Here is an 8415-nt window from a genome sequence, read left to right on the forward strand (position 1 = left end):
TCAGGTAAATATTCGATAAATATCTCAGATGCTTTGATTCTTTCTTGTGATTCTAGTTATGAATCTTTGGTGATAGATTTTGACACATTTTTCCATGCACCATCACACAAAGAATCTCTTTACAATTATGTTTGGGGTAATGTCGATAAAGTTTACTTAGGTGATAATGAACCCTGTGACAATGTTGGAAGAGGTGATATTCAAATAAATCTATCCAATGGGACAATATTGCAGTTGAAAGAAGTCAGGCATGTACCAAACCTAAAAAAAGAAAACTAATTTCAGTTGGCCAACTTGTTAATTTTGTATTATTGGCAACTTTCATCAATGACTTGTGGAAAGTTACAAAAGGGAATATTGTGAATGTCTGGGTAAGAAAGAAAACACTCTCTATAGAACTTCAAGCACTACCAGCTCTATTGCTGTTGCATCATCAAGGGAAAACTGTAGCACATGGCATTGTAGACTTGGGCACATAAGTCAAAAGGGGATGAAGGTTTTACTTTCAAAAAAAAAGTTGATAAGACTTAAATCTATAGATTTGGATTTTTGTGAGGACTATATTTATGGCAATAATAGAAATGTCAGTTTCTCAAAGCTCGCAAGAACTCCAAATGTGAGCGATTAGACTTGGTTCACACTCATGTGTAGGGACCAACCAAGGTATCTTCTCTCAATGGCTCTTTTACTTTGTGACTTTTATTAATGATGAAACTAGAAAATTATGAGTTTATCTATTGAAGTATAAGTTTGATGTGTTCAAGAAATGGAAAGCTTTGGTTGAAAATGAAACATATTTGAAGTTCAAATGTTTAAGGTCAAATAATGAGGGAGAGTACTGAATAATGAATTTGCTATGCAGTTAATGGAATCAGAACACAGAAAATGATTTTCAAAAAACCCCAACAGAATAGAGTAGTTGAATGGATGAATGAAACCATTCTGGAACGTGATAGGAGTATGAAGATTTATGTTGGATTATCCAAATTGTTTTGGGCAAATGTTGTTAACATTGCAGTTTACTTAAGTAACAGAGGACCGTTACTTGCTTTGGATGGTGGATTGTCAGAAGAAACATGGATTGGAAGAGTGTTAAACATGTCATACTTAAAAATCTTTGGTTATGCCTCTTATGTCCATATCGATTAAGAAAATAGCACTAAACTTGTTCCAAAGTCAAAATTTTGCAATTTTATTAAATATGGAATTAATGATTTTGGGATATTGAAAATCAGAAAATCATTAAGAGAAAAAATATAATATTCAATGAAAATATTAGGCATAAGCAAAAATTGAAACAACAAAAGAAGAAGGAAGAAAGGAGTAAGTTTGTAGAACTTGAGGGGTTTCTAATGAAAATATTTTGAAATCGCAAGATGTAGGGCCAAAAGTTGCTCTGTGTGATAGCTTTGTGGGCCAGGGACGTTCCTCCTGAGTAGTTTCCACACTATCCTTCATTTATTTTATTTCTCCAAGGATCTGCCCAACTTCCTTGGGCCTCACACACTTCAGATGTGGTCTCCCGAATAACTTCTGCTAGAACTCCCCGTCGATTAGGAAGCAGAACTCTAGATTCCTCCCCCTGGGAGCATATCAAGTAGAGTTATCAAACCCCGAATACGTTATTCACATACTCTGCATTATTTGTTGTTGTTCCATAATAGTAAGCTAGAATGCTATGAAGAGGATCTGTAGGTTGACACCCAAGAAAAGTGAGAGAAAACTATGGATCATGGGATGGATTCTCTTTTATCAAACCATACATGGGATCTGGTTCACTTACCTAAAGAAAAGACTACCTTGCATAATAAGTGGGTTCACAGATTGAACGAATAACATTATGATTCTAAGAGATACAAAGCCAAGTTGGTTGTTAAAGGTTTTGAACTTGAGGCATGTATCGATTATATTGAAAATAATTTCTCTTGTTGTTAAGAAATCAACTAGTAGAGTAGTTTTGAGAATTGTGGCTGAAAAAGATATATATTTAGAACAGTTAAATGTAAAAATTATTTTTCTTCATAGTAATTTAGAAGAGGATATGTAGATGCATCAGCCATAAGGGTACGTTGTATCTAGGAAGGAGAATATGGTATGTAAACTCAAGAAGAGTTTATACGGTTTGATGCAGGCCCTAGACAATGATATAAAAAATTTGATAACTTCATTTTTGTTAATGATTTTAACAAATGCCATGCTAACCATTGTTGTTATTTTAATTAGTTTAAAAATTCATATCTCATAATACTCTTGTATGTTGACTATATGTTTGTTGTAGGGTCAATCATTAATGAGATTTTGAATCTTAAGGAAAAACTATCAAAGGAATTTGCAATGAAGGAATTGGGTGTTGCAAAGCAAATTCTTGGTATGTCAATCAGTAGAGATAGAGAAAATAGGAAGTTGAAGTTGTCATGGGCTTAGTATGTTTCAAAAGTACTCAAGAGGTTCAATATAGAAAGTGTTAAGCTAGTTAACACTCCATTGGCAAGCCAATTCAACCTTTCAAAAGAACAAGGTACAGTGGCACAAAAATAGTGTGATTATATAGCTAAGATTCCATATACCTCAGCTATTGGCAGTTTAATGTGTGTCATGGTCTGCACAAGACTAGATATTACTAAAAAAAGTGAGAGTTGTTAGCAGATTCATGAACAACCCGAGAAAGGAACATTGAAAAGTTGTCAAATGGATTCTTAGATATTTGAGAGGTAATATTGATGCAACACGATGCTATGGAGGGTTCCAAATCAGTTTGCAGGGGTGGGTTTGTTGATTCAGATTTAACAGGGGATATTGATAGTAGGAAGAGTACTACAAGATATGTATTCACTTTGGGCAGTGCAGCAGTTAGTTGAGTTTCACAGTTACAGAAGATAGTTACCATCTTGACAATAGAATTGAAGTATGTTGTCGTAACGAAAGCTTGCAAGGAAATGATATGATTACAAAGTGTTTTGAAAGAATTGGGTAAGGAGCAAAAAAATTGCAGTTGTACAGTGATAGCCATAGTACAATTCATCTTGCAAAAATTTAGCCTTTCACTCAAGAACCAAGCACATAGATATTAAATATCATTTCATAAGATCTATCTTAGAAAATGGGTGGTTTACTCTGGAAAAGGTTCATACAAGTCAAAATCCTACAGATATGTTTACAAAAGTGGTTACTTTAGAGAAGCTGAGAACTTGTTTAGCTTTTGATGGTCTTCAAACTTAGAAGATAAGGATGATTTACACCGAGGTTGTTATGAAGGGTTATTTCTCATATGCAACATGTTTATTAGAAAAACTCTTGATCGGTTTCTAAGTCGGAGATTGTTGTGGATTGTGGAGCTTGATAGTACGGGTTAATAAAGAAGTATTGTTAATCCAGTTACGCGTCCCCATTGGTCAATAAAATACTATTAATTACCGGTATTATGTAAAACCTTAGTTAGGTTTCCCCGGGAGATAGAAAATTGAAGAATATGTTTTCTGAAACTCTAATCTCTTAACAAGAGATAGAGAAGAATTTGTATATATATATATTAGTAACCTTACAACCAATTAGCTAAGTGTTATAACAACTTTCATAACAAAATAACAAACTAACTTTACAGTTATAACAAACTCTAACAGATTGGATTTGGCAAAGATTACATTGTGACTATTGTGAAACTGTTTCAATTGTTTCTTGTTCTTGCTTCTCATCCCCCCTTAAGCGAAAGGGTTTAGGAATGATGCAATGTTGTGACTTAAAGGACTGGAACCTTGAGCTTGTGAGATGTTTAGTGAGCAGGTCTACTAGTTGAGCATCACTTGGAACAAATTGGAGGAGTACTTGTTGCCTTAGAACCTGATCGTGAATGAAATGAAGGTCGATTTCAATGTGTTTTGTTCTAGCATGGAAAACTGGATTTTTGGCCATATGATAAGCACTTACATTGTCATACCATAGGAGTGGAATTTGTGCAACTTAGACACACAACTCACTTAACAATGATTGAATCCATACTAGTTCTGAAGTAGCAAAGGCCAGTCCTCTATACTCGGATTCAGCACTGCTCGAAAGACAACTTTCTGTTTAAAAGCTGACCAAGAGATCAAGTTTTGTCTAATATAAACAAGGCAACCACTAGAGCTGCGTCTATCATGAGGCTATGTTCCCCAATCCGCATCTTAGTATGCTTCAATAGAGAAACATGAGGATGGCTGTATGAATAGACCATCAGTCAGTGTACCTCGCAAATACCAAAGAATTCTTTTGACAACAAGCCAATGTGTTGTTGTGGGCTACTGCATAAACTGGCAGGCTTTGTTGACAGCAAAGGCAATGGTAGGACTGATGAGACTATCGTTGTTCTTCTCACCGGAGTTAATAATAATCTTAGTTGTACCTTACTTGTGGGGCAAGTAGGGGATCGAACCCAAGAGAAAGGAGGAATAGAGCTAAGCTAAGAAGATAAAATTCAAATTAACTAAAAGGAATTAAAACTATTTTTCTTTGTATTTTTGAACTTATAAGAAGATGTAAAATTGCTAGAAAATAAACTAAAGTAAATGAAATTAAAAGCAAGTAAACTTATGAATTAAAACACCATTGGAAGTGAATCTACCTAAAACATGTTAATGAGCAATTTCTAGTCTCTAGCCTTTTTATAACTCAATCATAAGGGCTTGGTGTTAGCTCCTTAGATCGGAAAGTTTTGCAATTAAAATGAAATAAAGGAACAAAAACAAAGTAGAATTTCTTGAGAACTTCTTACTACAAATTATCTAATTTAAGCATACTTTATCTTGATCTAATCTAAGCATAAAGTATCTATATTAAGAATAAAATGTGCAAGAAACTTAAAGAGAATTCATAAGCATTTTAAATAAAAGAAAGGCATAAAATTAGAAATAACACAAGAACTTGCTCTAGGCTTTTCCACTCTCCAATGGAGGGGAACTTAGCCTAATGTCATTGCAAGAGAGGGAAGACAAGAGATGAAAGAACTTTTCTTCATTTCATGGAGAAAATTACAACTTCTTCTTCTTCTACTTCTTACAAGACTAGTTAACCAAAAGAAAATAACTAGAAAATGAAAATACAAAAAATAAGAGAATAGGCAAAGAGCCTTAGATTAAATGAGTCTTGGATAAGAGAACCAAGATGGGACCCTTTCTCTAGAAATGAAGGCTCTATTTATAGAGAAAAATGTGTGTAGAAGAGTCTAAAAGTAGCCTCCACTTTTCTTTGCACAAAAAGACAAAAGAGGAGAATATGAGTTAAGGATTAGGGCATTCCAAAGGATTAGGGCATTCCAAAGTGTTAGGGCATTCCAAAGTGGGCCCAAATGCTTTTGCCTTGAGATTTTGATTCCAAATTGTTGATTTTCTGCACAAGAAACACACGTAATTAGATTTATCTAGTAAATGAATTTATTTATATATAATTAAGCCTAATTAACATGCAACGTGGTGGTTTGAGGCTTATCATGATTATTATCCTAATATAGAGAAATAGGTACAAAAATCAAGATAAATATCCGGAAAATGTGCTTATAATTGAGTGTTTGGAGACACTCATCACACTCCTCATTGTTACATATTGCAAGGCACCTACTATACTTCTATACATTGTAACATCCTCCATCAGCTCTCCATCAAATTTGGACAAGGTTTGCCCTATTGCTCCTGGTGTCTTAACTGGTTTTGTGTCAAACATATTAGTTCTATGAAGTAGATCAGAGACATACTTAGTTTGAATGAGGTGCACTAATCTTTTATCATAAGACACCTCTATCCTAGAAAATAGGACAGGTTCCCCACGTCTCTCAAGGAAAATGATGAATTGAGCTCTTCTATTAGGTTGTAAACCATAGTGGACGAGCTGCCTATTATGATTATATCGTCTACATAAACTAGAACAACAAGAGTAGAATTTTAACCAAAGTGAGTAAACATTGAGCTGTTTGATCGAAAAGAGTTAAATCTCTATTGTAAGAGAGTAGAGCTTAATGTTGTGAACCAAGCCATTGGTGCTTGTTTTAGGGTATACAAAGTTTTGTTTAGTTTGCATACTTTGGTTGGATGTTGAGAGTTTGTGAAACCTGATAATTGGGCCATGAAAACGTGTTCCTTGAGTTCTCCATTCAAGAAGGCATTGTGAATATCTAGTTGTCTTATTGTCCAATTATAACTGAGAGCTATTGTTAAAACAATGTGAATGGTGGTTGGTTTGACAACAAGGCTGAATGATTCAAAGTAGTCAATCCCATGTGTTTTGTTAAACCCCTTTGCTACTAATCTGGCTTTGTATTGCTCTATACTTCCATCAAGTTTATACTTGAGTTGATAAACCCATTTACAACCTATGACATTAGAACCGAAAGGGAGATCAACTAGGTTCCAAGTATTATTTTGTAGGGAGCAATTAACTCATCTTGCATCGCTGCAATCCATTTGGGATCCTTGAGTGCTTGTTTCAAATAAGAAGGTTTTGTGGTCTTGACTGCTGTTAGATCAAGAATCGTCTTCTTCTTTGTTATACCTCGCAGTGCCCTAGTTGTCATTCTTGGAACTGGAGATGGTGCAGGAGCAGGAACAGGAGGTTGAGATGGTGAAACAAAAGTAGGAACTAATGCTGTAAAATCATCTATAAGAGGTGAAGGGTCATTGGTTGGGGCCTGAGTAATGTTTGAGATTGAATGCGTAGCATGGAAAGTCTGGGATGGAAAAGATATAATAGCTGGATGATAATTTTGAGACTCTACTTCAGTCTCTTTAACAGGTAAGGATGGGGATTTTAGAGGGTATACAGTTTCATCAAAAATGACATGAGGAGTAATATAGACTCTGCTAGACTTGTAATCAAGACACAAATACCCTTTGTGAATCGAACTATAACCAAGGTGTAGACACCCCAATTTGAACGGGCCCAAACTCGAAAGAGCCCAAAAATACAGAATTTTCAATAAAAATTGCCAACGGACCTCAAAAGCCCAAACCAATCGAAATATGACATTTTTTTTGACAAATCAAAGCCTCTAATGGATTAGTAGGTCCACAAAAAAGATTTGGCATGCTCCCATCTACCGCGCTCCATTCAAAATATCGATTTTCCAACAAAGTAGGCCAACGGGCCTTAAGGGCCCAAGTCATTGAAAAGTGACATTTTGACCAAACCGAGGCCCCTAAGACCTCTCAATGGTTTAGGAGGCCCACCAAAAGGACTCGGCCAACCTTACGCTTTCCCAATATTCACCGCTCCGCTTCCAAAAATTAAAAATGCCAAATTTTCGATAAATTTCACCAACGGGCCTAAAAAGCCCGATTCGCCAACACGTGGCATTTTTGATCAAACTAATGATTGCAAAAATCTAAAAAAATAAAAAATGTGAGATTTGGGATGCCTACCCCTCCTCTACTACCACAACTCGCCTCCGAATCCGCAAAAAACCATAGGCCCACCTAAGGCCCATGAGCCCTCAACACTTTCCTAAATCAATTTCTCATCTTACCCTTAGCCTAAAATCAATCCCACATCACCTAAAATCTAAAACCAACCTATACCCTCAAAATCCATTCCAAAATAACCCTCAACCAAACCCTAAAACCCAAAACCATTTCTAAAACCCAAGCCCAACACTACAAAGCCCACAAATCATTAACCATATCCAATTCATTATCCAACCCACAACCCTAACCCATAAACCACTACCCACATCAACCAATCACCATCTTGATAATCAAATATGACACATGTCATCACCCCATCTCACCTCCCTCATCCAACTACCTACCCCATTAATTTGTTTTAAATCCCATCTACCCACACATCAACCCATCACCTTTTTCTCTCAAATCAAACACATCTACCCACACCCCTAACCTATACCTCCCCTAATCTACCCTCATCATTCCCTACAAAACCCACATCTACAACCTAAACCTACACCATCCTCTCAAGTCAAACACTCAACCTCTCCCATCAACCTATCTCAACCCTTCATTTCCAACCACTTTGACACATGGCATCATCTCCCTCACCCTCCCAAAATATCATCAACCACCTCTTTAAATCCTCCATTCTCTTAAACCAAATACCATTTAATCTCAACCACCATCTTAAACTCACCTCACCAAACACTCCACCCAAATGGGTTGGGTAGGATCCAAACCATTTGGGTCAAAACTCACCCATTTAACCCCCCTTCCTTAAATATCTTCCAATCTCCTCTAAATTACACCCACTTCTCTCTCAAACTCATAACCATTCTACCTTTTTTCTTCACTTCACCCCATTATATCCCTAAAATAACTCCTTAACATCTATAAATACCCTCCTCCTTTTCCCAAAAATGGCCCCCAACTTCTCATTACAAAATTTCTCCCCAACACTCTCTCTACTAACAACCATCACCAATTCTCACCAAGTTTACCAACTCTC

The sequence above is a fragment of the Akebia trifoliata genome, chromosome 3 (genome assembly GCF_017979445.1).
Source record: "Akebia trifoliata isolate Shusen 1 chromosome 3, ASM1797944v1, whole genome shotgun sequence".
Lineage (NCBI taxonomy): Eukaryota > Viridiplantae > Streptophyta > Magnoliopsida > Ranunculales > Lardizabalaceae > Akebia > Akebia trifoliata.